We start from the raw sequence: 21963 nt of genomic DNA, 5'->3' as shown, positions 1-21963 counted from the left end.
GTAAAATTCCTTTTTGTCAGGAGTGTCGCAACTCAGCTTCCTGTGATTAATCAAACTTCCTTTTGTTTGCTTCACCAAACATCCTTCCTCACCAATGACTTTATATTTTCCATTGTTGATGTCTTCTGTGGCTTTCCGTGTAAAAATGTAGTTCTGCAGCACTTCATAGAGACACATGTTCTCAAGATGACGACTTCTTTTTGGGTAATATGTGTCCAACATGTTTGATTTCAAAATATCTGTACTTTCCGGGTCGTTCTCTGCCAAATATTCAATTTCTCCAACAGATTTCAGTACCCGATTTCGCATTCCTGCAAGGCCTAAACTTACCCAAATTATTCTTCTGGATTTGGAGTACAGACTTGCAGATGATAACCTATCTGAGCATTCGTAGGATCCAATTTCTCGATGCGATAACATCTTTAAACTGAAACTGTATAGCTTCTTACTGACAGTCTTCTCGTGAGAAATCTCTTCCCACATTTCCTTAAATTCTTTTTTCTCAGATTTAGTGGATAAAATGACTGGGTTGTAGTCATTTATATATTTTGACTCTTCTTTTCTTCTTAGGTTGTACGTATTTTTGGGAGATTTTCTTGTAATAGTATGTCGCACAGCTGACATAAAACTGTTGACTCTTCCTTTTGAAAGAACAGGTCGTGGAAATCCAAATCGACATTTCGTGTAGAATTTTTCTTTGCTCTTGTACTTGTCAGCGTGGAACTAATGAATACTTTCGTCGACAGTATTTTCCACACCGATGACTTTGGAAACGTAAAACTTGCTCTTTTAAGTTTTTCTCTTCTGTGCTTTTAGGTATAGCACATGTTGCATATTCTTCGATGAAACTTAAAACTGCATCATCAGAATCTGTTCCAAATTTTGGGGCATCCTTGATCCACAACAGCATATGAATATGAGGAGCACCTCTTGCTTGGTAGTCTTTTCTCCAAAAGAAATCCACAACTTCTCCAAGAGGTGGATTTTTTTTATTGCAGATGAAGGACATCATAGCCTCAAATCTATGATTGAAATATCTGCAAACATTAACCGGATCCAATGAGCACAATTCTCCTGCTGTCTTGTATTGGATGTTTTCAATATTTGAATTTGCCTCTCGAAGAAAATCCAGAAGCGTACTCAGCACAGCTTAGGGTGAGAAACCATGTAGGAGTTCCTAAATTCCGTAACATACATTTCAATTCTCCATGGCGTCCAATATTCATTAGTTCCACGCTGACAAGCCATCAGATTCATCAATTGTGATTCCAAATGATCATCTCGCTGTTGCACTTTGTTCATAAAATCCTTTGCAGACACATTATGTAGATGTACTCCACTTTTTAAAATGTGATTTACTGCATAAGATAGTGCAGACAAGTCACTTTCAAATAAAAGATGGAACAAATAAGGAATACTTTGACGAACTCTTGGATCTTCTGCATATAATCTTGTAGTCCGATACTCAGAAGCAGGAATCTGTACTGGACGTTCATCATATCGTCCACCTTTTCCTGTAGGAAACAGCTGGGGAAAACAACGAGCTTCCAAGCTCTCCTCCCATACACTCACGGGAGTTCCTTGTGCTTTTTTCATCTGAAACAGATCAATAGTGTTTGCCATAACTTCTTTTGAATGAAGAGGATGTATGCTGAAATGTTAATAAATTTCTTCTTCTTTTGACTTATCCACTTTTTCAATTTGCCCAGCTGGTATTCCTGGGTCTGGTAGTAAAACTTCTTCATCCTCATCCATATAAAGTGTTTCATACCATTTATTATTTCTTTTCAAATATAAATTTGCTCTTTGTACTTTTCGTACATCTACCAGCTCCTGCCAAATTTTCTTATTCTTTGTTGGTACTTCATTAACCAGAATAACTAATGGTTCAGTTTCCAATCTATCTGCATCAATTGTTTCCATATTTTTTTTCAAATCCAATGGCAAATAGACAACTCCTCCTTTTAAACCTCTTTGTAAATCCGAAGGAGGTAATTTACCTGTTTTTGGCTCCATACGCACTATGGTCTGAAACGGATGGACACATTGAATGAGTATAGACTCCTTCGTATTTAAATCAGAAAGTTCTGCAGGAATATCAACCAATTCTAAATTATTATGTACAGCTCTGGCTGGCATTCTATTTTCTTCTAGCTTGTTATAACAGTATTTACAAATACGCTGATCTTCACCCAAATCAAAACTATTTTCCAGAAATATATATGTTGCAAAATCCTTCCACTTATAATTATCTTCATTTTCACTTTTTTTATACAGATCAACATTTCTTGTTTGAATTTTGTAATGGCTTCTCCGGCAACAAATATAAGTAATATTTGGTCTTTCATTAGAGATGATAGTAAATTTTGTCATTTGATCTTCAAAATTTTTACTAACAGTGGGTTCTACATTCTCTTCCACATTTTCTTCAATAACTGTGTCATTACCTGCACTTTCTTGTTCCGGACCAAAGTAACAAAACTGAATTTCATCAGTAACCTTCTGTGCATCTGATACAGATCCACGGAACAGAGCCCTATTCAACTCATTTAACTTTTGTGCTGGACTTTTAGCAAAATACAATCTTCTCACAAACTTTCTCATTTCAGTATGATGAACTGCCAGCATCCTAAAATGGTGAAAAACACTTTGGCAAACTTTCCTAGAAAGACAAGCCAGAGAATGTCCTTGCAAACCAGTATTCTCTCTCACTCTACATGGATCTAGTCTTTGAAGCACCTTAATCTTCTGTTTAACACTTTTTTTACTATATTCTCTTAGAAACTCACGTAATTTATCAATAGATTCTTGTCGTATAGTACAAATACTACTACAATTCCAAGTGTACACTGGGGCTTTAGGACGTCTCCCCATAACCTCATCAGCTATCACTTCTTCCTCATTTCTTGGAACCATTTTCTCATTTTCCATTACACAACCATCTTTCACTTCATAAGCACGACCTCTGGTGTCAACTGCATGCAGCAAACTATTACTTTGAAGATAACTCTCTTCATTAAAAAATGGTTCAGTACTTGAACTATGCATCCATTCTCCTAAAAACACTTTACAAAAGTTATTGCTCTTCACTACTCTTTTCGTTTTGCTTTGTGACTTCATTACATTGACCATTTTATCTAATGTACGGATCCTGTTCAAAATTAAAATGAATAGTTTTCTTTTTAAATCTAAAGCCTTAGCTACAATTGATTCAATATCTTTCTTTCCCTTATAAAATTTCGCTTTCTTCTTATATTTTTTCACATCCTTTAGCAAATTGGACATCACTCTTCTCTGAAACATTTTCTACGAATGTCTTTAAATGCTGTTTTTCTTTTTAAGTCAATCTTTATTGCTTCTGATTGTACATTAGCATTTAGTAATTTCTCACTTTTGTCCTGTTGTTTTCTACTTGAAACACTATTTGCAGTGGGGACATTTTTCAAATGTTTTCTTTTTTTGAAGATATTTTTAAAAAAATCCTTAGTCTGCTTACCAGAAGACTTTTTCTTTTTTCCAACATGAGGATCTTCAACTAATTTGGGTCCTCCAGTTGTCTTCAAATATAAATGTTTTTTCTGTTCTTTTCTCTTTCTTGATTTTATAGGCATCTTTAATTTATTTCACTGTTGTTCAGCAATACCTGAAAGAAACTAAAAAAAATACCTTTATATAATTTAAATATATTGCTATATTTTTTTGAGCTTTTCAAATCTTAGAATACTATCTACCCCTTTCCTACGAGTGAAAAACACAATAAAACCAACACGAAGTAAAGCTTCCCCTTTCCTACGAATGCAATTCTAAAAGAACCAGAGTAACACAAATTAAATCTCTGACAACAATTCCTGTGTGCGCACAGACTCATGGTGTGATTAAACACTGGAGACATGTATGTGAGACTACATGTGTGGTAAGGGTTAATAGGACTTTTGAACATGTACAAACTACATGACCCATTGCACGAGTGGAAGGAAAATCTACCATGTTGATTTCAAATGTGTTAGCATTGCCCTCTCATTTGTGACATATTAATTTGGGCTGAATGCTAACCAACACAGTTCATGAAAACAAGCTTCCCCTTTCCTACGAATGCAATTCTAAAAGAACCAGAGTAACACGAATTGAATTCCTGTGTGCGCACAGACTCATGGTGTGATTCTAGGCAGAAAACGAAATTTGATTTGCAATTTGAAAGCACACTTACTACTGTGGTAGAGCAAGTGATAATTGCTCTAACAGTCTGACACATTTTCATTATAGTTTTCAGAAACAGAAAAGAGCACATGTCCAAACAGCTTTTTGAGACCATGAACATGTGTAACCTGAATGACGTACTACCCTCTAGCAAAGGAAATGAGCCTTGCTGATGTTGAATGTATTAGCGTTACTCACTGCTATCTGAAACACCACACAGTGCTGAATAGTAAGCATGACTGTACATGAGTAACAGCTTGCTCTCTGCTAAGAGTGTGCTTCTGGAGACTGTCTACTGTCAGGTGCAAGAGAGATCTGCATAGACGCTTGCACAAAAGCATAACCACTGGAGACATGTATGTAAGACTACATGTGTGGTAAGGGTTAATAGGAGTTTTGAACATGTAGGAACTACATGACCCATTGCACGAGTGGAAGTAAAATCTACCATGTGGATTTCAAATGTGTTAGCATTGCCCTCTCATTTGTGACATATTAATTTGGGCTGAATGCTAACCAACATAGTTCATGAAAACAAGCTTCCCCTTTCCTACGAATGCAATTCTAAAAGAACCAGAGTAACATAAATTGAATCTCTGACAACAATTCCTGTGTGCGCACAGACTCATGGTGTGATTCTAGGCAGAAAACGAAATTTGATTTGCAATTTGAAAGCACACTTACTACTGTGGTAGAGCAAGTGATAATTACTCTAACAGTCTAACACATTTTCATTATAGTTTTCAAACGCAGAAAAGAGCACATGCCCAAACAGCTTTTTGAGACCATGAACATGTGGAACCTGGGTGACTGACTACACTCCAGCAAAGGAAATGAGCCTTGGTGATGTTGAATGTATCAGCGTTACTCACTACTATCTGAAACACCACACAGTTGTGAATACTAAGAATGATAGTACAGGATAAGCAGCTGGGTGTGTGCTAAGAGTCTGCTTCTGCAGACTGTGTATTTTCAGTTACAATAGACATGTGCATGGACGCTTCCACAACAGCATAAACATTGGAGTGATGTATATAAAAGTACATGTGTGGTAAGGGTTAATTGGAGTTTTGTACATGTAGGAACAACCTTACCCATTGCATGATTAAAAGTAAAATCTACCATATCAATTTCAAATGTGTTAGCATTTGCCTCCAATTTGTGAGATACTGTTTTATGCTGAATACAAACCATCACAGTTCTAAAAAACAAGCTGCCCCTTTCCTACGAATGCCATTCTTACAGAACCAGACCAACACAAATTAAATCTCTGACAACAATTCCTTTGTGCACGCAGACTCATGGTGTGATTCTAGGCAGAAAACAGTATTCCTGGTGATAACAGTACACCTTAACTTATGGAGAAGACATACTCCATAATATCTTACAAGTTCAAGACACTTAAATATCTTCCTTAACATAAAATGTAAAACACAACTTTAAAAGTGGAAGGAAAATGTACCATGTTAATTTCAAATGTGTTAGCATTTGCCTCTCATTTGTGAGAAAGTGATTTCAGCTGAATGCTAACCATCATAGTTCAAGAAAACAAGCTGCCCCTTTCCTGCGAGTGCAAGGCTAACAGAGCAAGAGCAACACAAATTAAATCTCTGATAACAATTCCTGTGTGCACACAGACTCATGGTGTGATTCTAGGCAGAAAACAGTATTCCTGGGTGATACCAGTACACCTTAACTTATGGTGAAGACATAATCAATAATATCTTACAAGTTCAAGACAGTTAAATATCTCCCAAAACACAAAATGTGAAACACAACTTTAAAAGAAGAATCACATTTCTATTATTTATATCAAAATGCACCACATACATCCCCTCTCAAATTCATAACTCACCTTAAAAAGTAGTTAGTTGAGAAAGAAATGTGGCACTCAAACAGCAGATTATCACAGCAACAATCTCTGAGCTGTACACCTCTCTCCTCTCACCAGAACCAGTTAAAGGCAATGTTTCCCTCTCTTTTTTCATACATATACATGTTAACTCCAAATCACAGTGCTTCCCACATTTTTTTCAAATGGAAACACACATTTCTATTGGTTGGAAATTTCAACCCTTTCTAAATGATCCCTTCCCCCAACATGACTTCTGCCTGCTACCATAGCAACAGGTCATGGAACACTGGTGTGAGCAGAGAGGTCATAAGTTCAACACACAATGTTTCTAATCCTTAGAGCAAGAGTGCTTGACTTTTCAAACCTAACAACAAATCCAAAGTAATGTTCTGTGGGTACACATTTTTCTGAACCAATACAAAACATGCTTGTAAAAATCTAAACATACAGCCTAGTTTTAACTGTAAAATGGTTTGAATCAGCCAATGAGTTCTTTTTTTTTTTAAAGTATGTTAGCCTCCATTTTACAACTATGTTTCTTCATATTGCCATTCTACTGAAAGACACCTTCTGAGTGCATCCAGATCTCCTTGAAAGATGTTCACAGTGTGGATTGTAGGTCATAGCTATGTCTTCTGGAGTGAAAAGTTTGCAGAAAAAAGAGGTATTGTGAAAGACCTTGCTTTGCCAAATGTAGACATTAAATGGATTGGTCAGAGAGGGTTAAAGTGGCACCAATTAATACCTTTGGTGAAAACCTTTCTACATCTCCCACAGCCTAACCTTATTATTGTGCACTGTGGTGGAAATGACCTAGGCACTTTAACTGGGGTAGGTCTGGAAATGCTTATTAAGGACACCTTTGTGCAATTAATGTCACTTTTTCCACAAACTGCCTTTGTATATTCTAATATATGCCAAAGGCAAAAGTGGAACTGGTCCAACCAATTTTGTCCGCAGATTGACAAAGCAAGAAAGCAAGTCAATAAGTCTGTTTCTGCTTTCCTCAGAGACTATGGTATGGGTTCTATATACCACAACCACTTGCGTTACAACATGCAAGACATTTATAGAGGAGACGGTGTACATTTCAATGATGAAGGGAACAGAGTCTTCCTCTTGAACTTTAGACTCTGCATCGGTACCTACTTGTAGGTACTAAAAAAACACTTCATAAACACAACGGCTCTTTTTAGAGCCACCTAACATCTAAACATTTAATTTTGATTTTTAATTCTATTTTTTGTATATTTTTTTTACCGTCGTACGCGTACCGTACGCGCACAGTACCCGTACCCCACGATTTAAAAAAAAAATGTATTTTTCACACTTCTGGGTCCTTCTTGGACCCCCTGACAAAGGCTAGGGGGGCTGCAACTCTCTACCTTGCCCCCTTTTCACGTTCTTCACCTTTGTTTTTCAGTGCGAGACACACAAAATGGCGGCCAACACTTCCTGATTTCGACCGACTGGAATGTTTACTGTCATGTAACCACCAATCAGAATTACGCTCGTGCACGGCAGCGTGCGTGTACGGTATGCGTACGGTGCGCGTACGGTACGCGTACGGTGCGCGGCTATAGATATGTATGTACATTTAACTGCAATTTTCTCAGGAACTACTGAACAGATTGACTCCAGATATGCAAAAGGCACATCCCTGACCTGAGGACTTTCTCTTTGCCAAATTTCAAATAATTCTGTTCAGCCGTTTGGGCTGTACCTTGGACTAAAGGTCCCTATGGAAAAATGCATGGGAAAAATGTGTTTTGGGACACCCCTTTTTTCTCAGCCCCACTTGACGAATCCCCCCGTGACTTTTAGGGTACGAGCGGAGCGCCCCACCTATTTTGAAAATTTCACGAGGATTCGTCAACCGGTGCCAAAGTTATTCCAAATAGAATGTTGCGGATTTCCTATGGAAACACGGTCCTAACTATAACTATCTACTGGCGACCGCCAGTAGATAATATATATATATATATATATATAAACCTTTGGTAACGGATTTAAGTTCATATGTGAGGGACACTAAGGATTTTCTGAGGATCCTTGCGAACATAGAATGGGAACCTGATATGCTATTAATAACGCTCGACATAACAAGCTTGTATACCAGCATAGAGCATCAGAAGGGACTGGAAGCAGTGGAGTTTTTTCTGAAAAAGAGAAATCTGAAATTCTATGAGGATAACATTATGTTAAAGGAACTTATTGCTTATTGTTTACACAATAATTTTTTTCTATTCTCAGGAGATATTTATCAGCAAAAACAGGGTACTGCGATGGGCACGTGCTTCGCCCCCAGCTATGCGAATCTTTTCGTTGGCTGGTGGGAGAAGCACGTGGCCTGGGCAGGCAGTAATGAAATCTGGCTGGACAGAGTGATTTTATGGTCTCGTTATATCGACAACCTCTTTATTATTTGGAGAGGGTCGATGGAGGAGGCCTCGATTTATGTAACTGATCTGAATAAGAATGATTTGAACTTGAGGTTCACGGAGTGCATAAGTCAAACCAATGTACCCTATCTTGATCTTATGGTTTTCGTAAATGAGAATAGATTGGAAACCACTCTCTATAGGAAGCCCACTGCAGGGAACAGTGTATTGCACGCTAATAGTTTTCATCCCCAGAGTGTAATCAGTGGAGTACCCTATGGAGAATTGGTGAGACTTAGACGTAATTGCTCACTGAATGAAGATTTTGTGAAAGAGAGTAACAATGCCTACAACAGGTTCCGCAAAAGGGGATATAGAAAAGAGACCCTCAGCAATGCAGAAAGGAAAATCAGGGAAGTAGCAAGAAAGGACCTCTTATTAGAAAAAACAGGGGGGAGTAAAACATCTATTTCAGAACCCCAGGGGAATGTGAGGATGATAACTGAATACACAACAGGATCCACAGAAATCTTCCAAATTTTTAGACGAAATTGGAAGGTACTTAAATGAGATCATGTGATTGGATCCATCATCCCACAGACCCCACTGATTACATACAAGAAAGGATCAGGTTTGAAAGAGAAGCTAGTGAGGAGTCATTTCTCGAAAACACCCAAAAGAAAGGATTTGATTAGTGGATTTTTTCCGTGCATGAATTGTAAGGCATGCAAGAATAGCTTTAAAGTGAAAGACTATAGCATACCAGGGAGAAAATCTAGACGGAAAATTAACAAACTTATGAATTGTAACTCTGACTACACGGTGTACTGTTTACAGTGCCCGTGTAATAAGAGATACGTGGGAAGTACGATCCATCCCACAAAAAGAGAATCTTGGAGCACATGCGTGCTATCAAAAATCGGGATGCAGCATATCCTGTTGCGCGGCACTTTGAAGAAAGACACGAATCAAATGCCAATTTACTGATATTCTTCTGTCTAGACCGCATTCCAAGAACTGAAAGAGGGGGAAATAGAACTAGGAACCTGAGAAAATTGGAATCACGATATATTGTGGAGATGCAAACTAAAGCCCCATTAGGACTAAATAATGAGGAAGAATTATGGGTCCACATAAACTAATGAACAGTGAAGAGGAGGATGAAAATGATTTCATACAAATTATGGATTTTGCCCATCCAGGGCACAATTATGAGTTCCTATAGATCAAGGAGAATGGCAATGATCTCCTTTGTAAGGTGGATCCCAGCCCACTCAGGGCTTAAAGAAGTTTTGACATGTGGGGTCCTTTTAGGATCAAGTTTGATTCGCAATCCTAAATATAATAAATTGTGATGTTAAGAATCAGGATTGTATACATTTGGTGATGTAATGAAATGAATGAATTAATTGCTTACTTTGACCTCTGGAACCAATGCACTACATGTTGAATTAATTTGGCATTAGCATTAATATATACTTTTTGCATTGCTTTGGACACTATATCATGGCCGCCAAAACCATAAGCAGTAAGGATTGTATACATTTGGTGATGTAATGAAGTACAATGAAGTACAATGAATTAATTGCATACTTTGACCTCTGGAACCAATGCACTACATGTTGGATTTAATTTGGCATTAGCATTAATATATATTTTTTGCATTGCTTTGGACACTACATCATGGCCGCCAAAACCATAAGCAGTAAGGCACTACCAGTCCTCTTTTGATCTCGACTGTCTTGGAGAAAAAAATGTGTTTGATGTATATATGGAAGTAATTGAAAATCGGACTTTGACATTGAGGAAGGCGTTATGCCGAAACGCGTCTGTCCGTGTTCGTGTGCATAAATAAAATTGAATAGATACCAGTGCCAGAGTGCGCCTCGATTTGTGACCGCAGTTGAAGTGAAGGGTCACCTTGCTGGATATATATATATATCAATAGATAGATAGATAGATAGATAGATAGATAGATAGATAGATAGATAGATAGATAGATAGATAGATAGATAGATAGATAGATAGATAGATAGATAGATAGATAGATAGATAGATAGATAGATAGATAGATAGATAGATAGATAGATAGATAGATAGATAGATAGATAGATAGATAGATAGATAGATAGATATAGATATATATCTTGAGAAGCAATTCCAAATGTATAGACTTCATAAGAAGTGAGCACGGACTCCAACTATTGCGGTGCAAAATAAATTTAATTGTTTAATGCTTGATTATGCCCAAGACGCGTTTCGGCCACCGCAGGAGGCCACGCTCACATTTTCGCACTGCCACAACCCCTCTACCTTTAAACTGTGTACCATATGAGTAACACAATGCTAAAAACAATGGCAACTAGCAGAGACTACAGCAATACATCTCGAGAGGAAAGACTATTGCAATGATGCATACAAGTTACATATCCCAAACTGACGATATGTGATAATTAATGTTGCTTCCTACTAAAACACTATCGTACAGGCTAAAAGCTGATTATATTGAAACTAAAGTCATCGTATGTGATCATTAAAAATTAAGAATTAACCAACACACCTAAGGAGAATACAATACAATACAAATTTAGTCCGCATAACATCACATCTTGAGTCAAATGCTCAATAATATTCACAAACATGTGATAATTAAGTTGGTAATACACTATTCGATTGTGAGAAATTCCTGATATAACATAGATCGAGAATCATGATCATTATAACCTTATAGTATGGGTTGCAGTATTATTTTCACCAAAGTACACTGTTTATTGTTCTATTTCCAGCTCAGTAAAAAATGTATGAAAATGTATCAGCCTTAATGCTGAGTGCCCTTGACTAGTGGCACTATTCATTATTCAATTCCTAGCTCAATGGAAATTATATCAGCCTCAATGCTGAGCGTCATTGACTAGTAGCTTGAAACCGCGCTGAACTAATACTGAATATTGTCTATGCTATCTGTTGCCTAGTTGCCACACCTTAATCGACAAAAGTGCTAATCATGTAAAGTGCAATAAGTGAATAAAGTGCTTAAGTGCTATACAGTACTGTGGTAAGGGAAAACAACGATCAGCCATGCTGTCTTGTTTAATACTGATGGCTGAGAGTTATGCCTATAAATATATATAGGTTTAAATATAGATATATCAGTATGCCTCACAAAATTAATGGAATTTAGTAAAACGGATCCTGTCAATTGCCAGCAACTTAGTCTTCTAAAAAGGTCATATTTCAGAAAATTGGGCAAATCATGACTAGTATTGGGTGTCTTCGTGTCTAGTTCTAATATGAACTTAGACTCCAACTGGTGTAACAGCTTCTCTCTAATGCCACCTCTCCACCACTCGTTATTTACAGGACAAGGGGACACAAATTACATGGTCGGGGACCTTGGGTACGTTTAAATGTTACTGAAGACAATGGTCACTAGACAACAACCAGAATCAAATTAGTAAATATAGACTCAGTCAGTGCTATATTCTTCTGTCCAGCCGGACAGGAATTTAATATGCAATTGAGGTAAATCTTTAAGAAGTACAGAACAAACGATATAAGCGGGACACAAGCCTGCATCCAACTTGGAGAGAAAAGGACGTGCAACATAAAGTTAAGGGTTCAGGCAAAAAGAGTTTTTTTGTGTAGAGCACATTTCAAATGGAACAAACAGAATACAAATGAGACACCATTACATATTAGGCTTAACAGTTTGGGAAATGTATATGCTGTACAAAATGTCGATGGCATTTTGATCCCTTAAATAGATACCGGGATCATCTTCAGGACATTTAGATTAACATGCCTGTATACAATAACCTAGAATTGCAAGAACCATGAGGAGAAATTAGGGAGAAAAACAGACAAGAAATAACAATGGATTAGAATTAAACAGATTAAGAGTACATCCAAAGGTGCTCGTGAAGTCGTATCAAGTGTCCAACCCGATGTGGTGTGCGGCGGACGTGCGTAAAAAGCAGGCGTGTTGCGTATCAAATAAGTGAGAAGGAAGAATAAAAAGGAAGCGTGAAGACAGTGATCAAATAAACGGCGACAAAATGATCTGGCGAATCGTGAACAGATTGATGTGAAATAGTTCTATCAAGAATCGTGATGTGTGTCAGAGAGGACAGAAAAGACGCAAAAAAAATGGCGGCGCGGAAATTTGAATAGTTACCTATATAGAGGTAAGTAGAGGAAAGCCTAGATTAGGCAACGTGGCTGTAGCATTTAAAAAGGTACAGGGTGCACTTGGGCTCTGGCAGTGGTTCTAGAGAGGGAAAGAAAAACCAGTAAGAATCTGGGGAGAAGGTAGGATATGGTAATTGAAGGAGGTGAAGTTAATGCTTACCTGTCGCAATGGGACAGACCACTCTGGTACAGAATGTCAGAGGAGGACAATTGGTAGCTATGGGATTACCTGGGGGATCCACCGTATCATAGCGGGATGGAAGGGGTGTCTGAAATAATTTGCGATGGAGCTGAAATCTGAAATAATGAATTAGAAATGCCTAGTTCAGGAGTAGCCAATAGGTAGAAGCACCAGGAGAGGGACAGCGGGAGGAGTGAGCACTCTTACCAGCGGTTACAATTCAGATGAATGATGCAAGCCGCGTTTGCGGTTTCGAGTTTGTGAATGAGTCAAGGTTGTGGGGAGAAATTGGAGAGAGTGTGTAAGCGATAAGAGCCAGTGGTGGAAGGACCAAAACGCTGCCACAATTGGAGGAAGCGCTCTTCCCAGCATTAGAAGTGGGGCGAGATCAGCACAGGATGAGCGCGAGCCACGTGTGCGGTCTCAATGATGACCGCGGGCCAAGGCTGTTGGGAAAATAATCGAGGGTGTAAGGTGTGAGAGCCAGTAATTTGTATGGGAAAATTATACATGCCAAGGAAGCGTACTTACCGGGTATGTGGAGGATGCAGGCACAGCGTCTGTTGCAGGTCACAAGGCTGCGTGAACCAGGCTGCAGATTTGGAGCCGAAGGAAGCGGTCAGGTGACCGGAGAAGTTAGAGATAAAAGACATAGCGACTGGAGGCAAAAGGAGGTGGCCATCTTGAAGGGATGAAAGTGTGATTACGCACTATGTACAATTGTGCAGCATGGTTTAAAGACGGAATTTACAGTGTAATTTAAAAGGAGAGAGTAAGAGTGAACATATAAACGGCGCAGGTGCAACAATTACATCTCTGAAAAATAAAAATAAACATAAAAATAAAAATGTAAAAGCATAGCTGGAACATCAAAAGGTCAGTACATACGACAGTTATTTCAAAAAACTTTGAATTTCCTGTAGAGATCAGTAGGGAGTACAGCAAGCCAGGTTACTCAATAAGTTCAGATTGCCGAAGTCCAATCCTCCAGGCAGTTAAGGCCAGTATGGATACTAGAAACCCACCACACACCACTGCACCCAACAGATCCCCCGCTGCTGCTGGAGCAAAATCACCGAAGATCAACTTCATGCAAACCTCACTCTCAGGTCACCCTCCGAACCCTCCAATGCCGACGATGCTGCCCTCAGCCTCAGACGATGGATCGAGGACTGCGCCAACACCCTCGCCCCGCTGAAGAAACCCCCCCACAGAGACACCAGCAAGAGGGCCAGCTGGTTCACCCCAGAACACCTAGCCTCCAAGCAAGCCTGCCGGGAGCTGGAGAAGAAACAGCACAGCAAACAGACCCCAGACAGCCTCGCAGCACACAAGGACGCCATCCGCAACCACCACCACCACCTCATCAAGGCTGCCAAGAGGACCTCCTTCAAAGACCGCCTCGACAACAACACACACAACAGTAAGCAGCTTTTCAACATCATGAAGGAACTCTCCAACCCCAGCTCCAACACCAACGACATCCCGCCGTCACAAGCCCTGTGCGACTCCCTCGCCACTTTCTTCCACCGAAAGATAGCAGACATCCACAACAGCTTCAACACCCAGACCGCCCCAACCTACAGCAACACAACTGACTCTCTTCACATCATCGACTATGACCCCCTGCTAGCCTGGGCCAGCGTGAGCATCAATGACACCATCAAGACCATGAGCACAATCCACTCCGGCTCTCCGTCAGACCCATTCCTGCACCACATCTTCAACAAAGCAAGCAGCTCCATCGCACCCCACCTGCGCAACGTCATCAACCTCTCCCTCGAGAACGCGACCTTCCCAGAACGCTGGAAACACGCCGAGATCAACGCTCTTCTCAAAAAACCCAAGGCAGACCCAAGAGACCTCAAGAACTTCCGGCCCATCTCTCTGCGCCCGCTCCCGGCCAAAGTCATCGAGAAGATCATCAACAAACATCTAACCCAATACCTCGAAGAAAACAGAATCCTGGACCCTTCTCAGTCAGGGTTCCGCAGCAACCACAGCACCAAGACCGCCCTCATAGCCGCCACCGACGACATCAGGACCCTGCTGGACAACGGTGAGACTGCAGCACTCATCCTCCTAGACCTCTCCGCCACCTTCGACACTGTCTGCCACCGCACACTACGCGCACAACTCCACGCCACAAAGATCCGAGACAAGGCTCTGGAATGGACCACATCCTTCCTCTCAGGCAGAACCCAGAGCGTCTGCCTCCCCCATTCGGATCCGAAGCCTCCGATATCATCTGCGGCGTACCCCAGGGCTCCTCCATCAGCCCGACACTGTTCAACATCTACATGGCCCCGCTTGCACACGTCGCCCGACAGCACAAACTCAACATAATCTCCTACGCCGACGACACCCAGCTGATCATCTCCCTCACCAAAGACCCCACCACCGCCAAAGCCAACCTCCACGAAGGAATGAGGGCCGTCGCCGACTGGATGAGGGCCAGCCGCCTGACGCTAAACTCGGAAAAAACGGAGGTCCTCATCCTCGGCTCCAACCCTTCAGCCTGGGACGACTCCTGGCGGCCGACAGCACTAGGAATAGCCCCGACACCCACAGACCACGCACACAATCTGGGAATCATCCTCGACTCAACTCTCACAATGACCAAGCAAGTCAACGACGTCTCTTCCTCCTTCTTCAACACCCTCTGCATGCTCCGTAAAATCTACAAATGGATCCCAACGGACACAAGAAAGACAGTCACCCAAGCCCTAGTCAGCAGCAGACTCGACTACGGAAACGCCCTCTACGCGGGTGCTCCGACCAAACTCATCAAACAACTACAACGCATCCAAAACGCCCCGGCACGACTGATCCTCGACATACTACGCCACAGCCACATCACCTCCCACCTTAGAAACCTGCACTGGCTCCCCGTCAACAAGAGGATATCCTTCAAGCTCCTCATCCACGCACACAAGGCACTCCACAAGACCGGCCCTGCCTACCTCAACAGTCGACTCTCCTTCCTCATCCCCAACCGCCAGCTACGATCCGCCGACCTCGCACTTGCCACCGTTCCGCGCATCCGAAGAAATACCACCGGCGGGAGATCCTTCTCCCACCTCGCCGCCTAAACATGGAACACCCTACCGCTGAGCCTACGACAGACCCAAGACCTGCTGACCTTCAGGAGAACACTCAAGACCTGGCTCTTTGGTCAGTAGCAGCCTCCCCCCCCCCGCGCCTTGAGACCCTCGTGGGTATGTAGTGCGCTTTACAAATGTTTGATTGATTGATTGATTGGATACTAGCAGTCCTCAAAATCCATTTCAACTCCTCCTTGTTAAGGAGTTGGGGCGATATCAGCTCCTCTTGGTGGTGGTTTAATCACACTGATAATAGTCAATCTTACATCTTCTTCAGTGTGTCCTGCTGCCTGAAAGGTTTCAATGAGGGGAGCATTTGGCGTGTTGCAGCGTACTCTGCTACGGTGTTGGCAAATCCGTATCCTTACCTTCTGCGTAGTTTGGCCAGTGTACATTGTATTACAAGGACACAGAATTGCATAGATGATATTGCAAGTGTTACAATTAGAAAAGAATTTACGTTCAATCTTGATTTTATACATGAATTCTTTACCTGCAATTGTGGTTTGCTAAACAATACATTTGCCACATGTAACATGTCCTGTAAGTGGTGGTAGGCACCAGAGTTCGTTTAGTGTGCCTGTAACTTTTTTAGATGGTGGGGCAGCGCACACTAAATGGTCCTTTATGTTTTTGGCTTTACAGAATGCAAACAAGGGACGTTCTAAGTTAAGAATCCCTACGTTAAGAACTTCCCAGTGTTTGATGACTGGCATGTGATAAAGGTGAGAAAGTTGTGACACAAACTAGCCCGTTCTGTGGTTGTTTCTCTTTGGGTTCTAAGAGTACATCCCAAGGGCAGTACCATGCTCTCTTGAGCGAGTTGCGGATCAGCCTTCGGGGATAACCTCTTGATGTAAGTTTGTTGCTGAGAACTTTAGCTTCACAAAAATAGTCCTCCTTCAGTGATCAATTTCTCCTGATTCGGAGAAATTGCGAGTAAAGGAGTGAATCCCTGAGGGCACGGGGATGATAACTATCATATCTGAGGAGTGTGTTTTGCTCTGTGGGTTTTCTGAATAAACTAGTTATCAACACCCCGTCTTTATGATGGATGTTTAAGTCAAGAAATGGAATGGTGTTCTTATTGTATGCCAAGGTGAACTTTAGTCCTTCGCAGTTGTTATTAAGCCAATGAAGGAAATGCACCAGAGTGATGTCAGAGTCCTGCTAAATCATCAAAATGTCATCTATGTACCTCTTACACAATGCAATGCCATTGCGGAAGGGGTTCATAGGCGACAGTATGCGACTGGTTACTAGGTCATCCATATAGAGTATAGCTAGGTTTGGGGCGAAAATCGCACCCATAGATCTACCCTTGATTTGCTCATAGTATTGGTCATCAAAGAGAAAGAAATTCTTGGAGTGACAGATTTCCAGGAGTTGCAGTATAAAATTGGTAGGCACTGCATGTGGGCGGGGGCGGCTGTTCAAAACACGTTCGATGACAAGGATGGAGTCAACTTGAGGGATATTAGTATGAAGCAACTCCACATCCAACGTGCATAAGATGTCGTTGCAGGGTCAAATGGATGTTCTGTGACTAGATTTATCATAGACATATTGTCGTGTATGTAGCATTGGGTTTCGGGTAAAAAATCGTTAATGAAAAAATCAACGTAATGACCCAAAAGTTCTAAGATAGAACCACAGCCCGATACAATGGGGCGACCAGGGGGTTTGTCTTGGTTCTTATGAATCTTAGGTAGAGTGTAGATTATAGGTATGCGAGGTGACTTAGCATTAAGAAATTGATGTTCCTATTTACTGAGGAACCCATGTTCTAGGCCTTCTTTGGTGACTTGAAGGCTGAGTTTCTGTAATTCGTTAGTGGGAAGTCTACAGTAGTGATGTGTATTAGCCAATTGTCTCAAGATTTCGTCTCTATATTCATCCCTATCTTGAAGGACAATGCCTCCCCCTTTGTCCGCAGGTTTTATGACAAGTGTGGGATTGGTCTTAAAAGTGGAGAGAGTCTTTTTCTCTTCCAACGAGATATTGTATGAATGAAACGGTGGCATGTTTCCAATTGAGTGACATCATTGAGAACTAATTTATCAAATGTGAGTATTTCACCTGGAATCATATTGGCAACAGACGAGAAAGTGGAGGGAGGTCTAAATGGGGTGTTGGGATTACAGTCCGGTTTAGGATTAAGCAGAAAGTAGCTGTGTGGCCTAATCTTCCTAAAGAACCTCAGAAGTTCCGTCTGCAGGTCTAGGAAATTGGGGCGGACAGTAGGCACAAAAGAGAGTCCCTTCATAAGCATGACCGTTCAGGATCAGAAAGTTGGTGCGTGGAAAGGTTAAAGATCGGTAATGTAGTCAGTGCACAAAGTATGGCGCTCCCCTGGATGGTTATGCCATCGTTGTTGTTGCTTTATCTTCCCTCTTTTTCGAGGATCGGTTTGTCCCTGCCCTAAAAAAGGAGTGTTGGGATTCCTGTTAGAGGTAGTAGGGCCTTCTCCTAAATCCCAACTATCGGATGATTCGGCCGATGTAACAGAAAAACCAACCAAGTTATGTCGTCTATTGAAACGCACCCTAGGGTCTTATGTTTTGGGGATTGCTGTATGATCTATTGGTGTAAAAGTCATTAGCGAGATAGGGGTATGCCTTCTCTTGAGTAAATTAATTAATGTCTTTCCTCCCCTTGGCTGACTTTTTGTTTTGTTCTAGCCTATGGAACTCATCTATAGTCTTTTGCACTTATTCAAGTATCTTTATACACTCTGTTGTTGGATTGTTATCTTTAATTTGCTTCTCAAGGTCAGGAATTTCCGTTTTTTTCATAATTATAGCAGAATTAAGTGAAATTCAGAGGGTTTTTGAACATACATTAAGTTGTAATAACCACAGTTAACCATAGCAGTGCATTAACAGTATTCTTTAGATGGTAATGTGAATGTGTTTTTCTGGTGGTTATGAAGATATATGTGGTCAGTGTGAAGTACGTGTGGTGGTGAATGATAATGCCCTGAATCTTGCAGTTGCCAACCCCCAGTTCTGCATGGCTTTCAGCTGTGTGCATAAGAGGTTGATGGCAGGACCTGGCTGTAGGCCTGGTCCTGCACAAACCCACTTTAAAGGTAAACACTATGTAAATTGATACTTGTATAGCACACTACTCACCCGCAAGGGTCTCAAGGCGCTTGTACGAATACCGCTGTGGAACCCATCCTGGCTTTCCCTGTGAGGCATCCACTCCTGGGCACCCCCAAGGTGGAGGCCAGGCATCCTTAGCATTGTGGGGGCCGTTGTGGAGATTAAGCAAGCTATTGCCCAGAGTTGCAGAATGATTGGAATGGCACCGAGGCGAGAACTATCAGGTCGGTGGAATTTTTGAGCCCAAGACCCGCCGAGGCAGGGAATTGAACCCTGGTCCCGGGCTAGACCTCTGCATCAGGGTCTGCCGCTCTAATCATTGAGCCACACTTCTCCACTGAGCAGCACTAAGCACTTACCCTTTGTTCATGTGTCACCTACATCCTATGCAGCATACCACTCACCACACTTGCAGTTTTCAAGTTAAACCCAATTCTGATACCTCAATTTTCATGCAAATCCATCAAGTGGTGGAAACTATATTAGCAAATCAAAGCCCTTTTTCGCTTTTACTCCCCTTTTCAGATCTACATGAAACCTGAGAAACTTCAGTGAGCCTAACTTGAAATACTGACAGAAAATCTGTAAATTCCTGATAAATTATGTCATGATTTGTAAAATGTTCCCAAAGTTTTTAGCAAATAAATACTTTTACCCTCTTTCAACCAAGCCAAACTTGCCAGCGCTGTATGAAACTTAACATATCGAAGTTAGGTTAAGCATGGCAATTTTCTGCCAAATGTTGTGCAGATCTTAGCAATCTCAGCTAAGTTGTTAGCAAATCAAACATTTTTGGCCCCCTCTTTTAACCTTCCCCTCCTTATCAGATCCTACTTATACCAGAAATCTCAGAACTGGGCACAATTTGCTAACAAACTAAAAAATGTCACACAGAGTAATTAAACAACATCCAGGTTATTAGAAAATGCGCACTTTGTGAACCCCTTTAACTTACCAAATGGATTTGTATGAAACTCAAACAAACTCTGAGGAGTAAGCTGAATATGCTAAATGTCTGCCAAGTGGCGTGCAGATCCATTGAATGGCAATGTTAGTAGCTAATCAATGGGTTTTATACCCTAATGTTAGTCCCCCCTTCCTCACCATCGTTGGATCTGCAGGAATACCCGGATTCCTGCACTGGATTTACATGGCTAATAGATCAGGCAGATTTATTAAACAGCAGCAAAGTTATTAGTAAATTTAAACATGCTTCCCCTGTTTTAACTTTGCCTCCCATTGATGGATCTACTCGAATCTTGTCATAATCAAACTTGCTAAACATCTGCCAGATGTCATATGAATTCAACAAAGAATAAACATTTGTGTGCCAAAAAAGTTAACTCAACAAACATGTCACAATTATTAGCAAATGAAGAATTTTCAACCTTACCACTTTTAATTGCTCCCCATTGTCAGACAAAGTTGAAAAAATAGCAACGTAAACTACACATGCTAAGTGTGTGTCAATTTTTCTGAAAATTCATCAAACAGCGCTAAAGTTATTGTCAAATCAAAAATTATCTTTTGAACTGTCAAGATATCTATATAATTTAATTATTTAAAGCATGTGTGATTTCTTTTTTAAATGCTCATTTGTAAAAATCACCTCTACGGATTAACACCAAACTGAGCAAAGGCATTCTTCTTAGTAAAGTTCTATTTTTGTCCTACGTTTGGTGTAACTCCTATTTATCACAGTTTTCTATTATTTATTTCTGAGAACTGTAATATATATGAAAAGAAAATTAATTTCATCAAAGGTCTGTCTTAGACTAATGCTGATATGTGTATGTCTTTGAGTAGCAAACTGCTTGTACAATGGATGCCACATTTACCACACAAGAAACATCACGGATTAAGTATGATGAAAGGATTTTCAGTGCTCCAGACAATAGAGCATTTTGCTTCCTGAAGCTCACTCAATAAATTAAACAAGCATTGGCACAGCCAATTGGTCTCGCTTTTGGGACCTTATAAGTATTTAGTTATGCAGCACAATATCCTTAGTGCAACAACATCAACTGTTGCATTGCTAAACACTTATATGGTCCCAAAGGCGAGACCTATTGGCAATGCCAATGCTTGTTTTTAAAGTGCATAACACACTGTGAACCCCTTTCCTAATGTCATTAGGCTTATAAAAACTAGGCTAAGGGGCTATGTCTGGAAATTCACCAATGTCGTTGATCTGTAACTAAGAGAGCAAAATGAAGACAACGCTGACTTGCATACAGTGTAAGATGCTTGCATTGGGTTTGGAAATTTCTCATGACGATTAATGCTCACACCGTCTTAATTTTTTTGAACTCAGACCTACATTAACAGTGAACAATAAATGGGAAAGAGCAACCTCACAAACTCCTGCCCCGGTTAAAGTCAAGGACATCAGTAAACTTTACATGAAGGATAGTGGGAAAATGTGCAAGATCGAGACAGAAATTCCAAAAGTCCATTTAAAAATGGCTTGAGCTGTAACATAATACAGGTTTTTGCCACTAAACTATACAGTGCAATGGGTTAAACAAGGGCAGTGCTATCCAATTGAAACCATTCGCTACTGGTGAAGTGGAATTTTCACAGCGCTCTTCAACATGCCACAATGAGCTTGTCATGATCCACCCGAATTAAAGCAGCGCCTTAGTAACCAAGCTTCTACTCTCATAACAATTTGGCACTATCCTAACATCTCACTTTTAGGTTGCCCTCCTAGTAACCAACGTTTGAAGCGCAATGACACCACTGGTGCGATATGTAGCGCTACACACACAAAAACAACGAGGGTCATTGTGCTGTGTGCAACCAAAAGCCGAGTCTGTGAATGTCTGCATAAGGGTCCTGCAGTGAATTCCGACAGCGTCCTCCGGCTCTAAGACACGCCTTGTTACCCCGGTACATTCACAAGTGTTGGACAATTGTGAGAAGAGGGATATTTTCGTGTTAATAATGT

The sequence above is a fragment of the Triturus cristatus genome, chromosome 7, assembly GCF_964204655.1.
Source record: "Triturus cristatus chromosome 7, aTriCri1.1, whole genome shotgun sequence".
Classification (NCBI taxonomy): domain Eukaryota; kingdom Metazoa; phylum Chordata; class Amphibia; order Caudata; family Salamandridae; genus Triturus; species Triturus cristatus.
This window is presented reverse-complemented; position numbering follows the sequence as displayed.